The sequence below is a fragment of the Limulus polyphemus genome, unplaced genomic scaffold, assembly GCF_000517525.1.
Source record: "Limulus polyphemus unplaced genomic scaffold, Limulus_polyphemus-2.1.2 Scaffold1966, whole genome shotgun sequence".
In the NCBI taxonomy this organism is placed as follows: Eukaryota; Metazoa; Arthropoda; class Merostomata; order Xiphosura; family Limulidae; genus Limulus; species Limulus polyphemus.
The window spans coordinates 43,768-45,523 of NW_013667576.1; the positions used below are offsets into that span (position 1 = coordinate 43,768).

Below are 1,756 nucleotides of genomic sequence, written 5' to 3' on the forward strand. Positions count from 1 at the left end.
TCACATTATAACGCCCTCACGGCTGAAAAGGCGAGCAGACCCGCAGATTGCGAGTCTAGCGACCTAACCACCTGGCTATGCCGGGCCTATTTGAAAGTTTAAAAAATTGGTTTACAAAAATACTGCTACTGTTAAAACACTTACCAATTTATTTCAATTTTCGACATTCAATCATCACAGTCTTCCTATGATATTAGCAAAAATGTAATGTGTAACTTTTCGTTACTGAAGCTGACCACGACATTTACTGCCCGCCCCCTCTGACTTTCAGTCATATTGTATGTTGGCTGCAGTAGCCATTACCATCAAGTTGCTTCGTTGACGCTGTGTTGTATTCTACATGTTCATTCGTTTGTTCGTTTTTGAATTTCGCACAAAGCTACTCGAGGGCTATCTGCGCTAGCCGTCCCTAATTTAGCAGTGTAAGACTAGAGGGAAGGCAGCTAGTCATCACCACCCACCGCCAACTCTTGAGCTACTCTTTTACCAACGAATAGTGGAACTGACCGTCACGTTATAACGCCCCACGGCTTAAAGGGCGAGCATGTTTGGTGTGATGGGGATTCGAACCCGCAGACTGCGAGTGGAGCGCCCTAACCACCTGGCCATGAGATTACATAGTAGTAAAATAGCTATTAATATTTCGATTATTCAAACTAATTAGATCATCTACATATGTAAACATTAATGTAAATATATAAAAACAAACAAACAAATACTGTGAGGCTTTATCAAACAGTTTGTGGCAAAGGAACCATATGAAACAACTGAGGCTTTGCAACAAAAAATGGTTGAAAGGTTCTGTTTGTTTGTATGTAATTAAGCACAAAGCTACACAATGGGCTATATGTGCTCTGCCCACCACGGGTATCGAAACCCGGATTCTAGCGTTGTAAGTCTGCAGACATACCGCTGTGCCACTGGGAGGCTGAAAGGTTCACTAAAGTCAACCCTAATATGCTGAGGAGGGTGTCACATTGCACATGGAGACGTACCATCCTATGTCATGAAAATGAAGGCCAACAGACAGATATTTTAGATCATTAATCGAACCTTTCGTTAACTTGTGTCAATATGAGGTATGAAAATATGTCAATATGCAATAAATTCTAGATCTAGTAAACATTATAGGCCTAATGTAGTGGTTTGTAATTGTATTGGCTGATTGTAAATCATGTCTTATACCAACTAATGTACTAGACTTTAGGTCTAATTGCAGTTATAACTTTATTTCTAGACCCTAGGTCCATCATCATACAAATTGTAGCCTATATTATAGGCATACTTAGACCTATACTAACTATTAAACTAGGCATTGCACTGGGACAGATCTAATGACTAAGTTAATAGATCTAGATGTAACATTTGTTCTAAAAGTTAGGCTTAATAAATCTAAATCTAGAATTGATGAGGCAGGGTTATACCAAATCTGGGTAGATTCAATACAAGGTACTTTCAATCTATACACTCAAATCTAAGGTCTAGTTTAAATGTATAAAGCTAAATTTCTGTCATTATTATTACATCTAGATCAAAACCTAAGACTAAAAAGATGGAAATAACAGGTTTAACATTAATGTTAGATCTAGATGTACTAGCGACTTAATCTAGGAACTGTAATATAGCATCACTAATTAGCTAGCCTATATTTAAGTTTTCTCATTCTATCAAAACCTTTAATATTAAATATAGCCTTTGAGCCTCTAGGCTTATATTATTCTCCACAGTTTGTGTAATTTTCATTCGAGCAATTTCA

At 37.5% G+C, this 1,756-nt stretch overlaps 1 protein-coding gene across 1 annotated transcript in view; it reads right to left on the minus strand.

Moving 5' to 3' along the window:
* LOC106465508 (nose resistant to fluoxetine protein 6-like) overlaps nucleotides 1-1,756 on the minus strand; it is a gene marked incomplete at its 3' end in the record, with an annotated part of 49,811 nt that overhangs the window by 42,217 nt on the left and 5,838 nt on the right. The window lies entirely within an intron of this gene.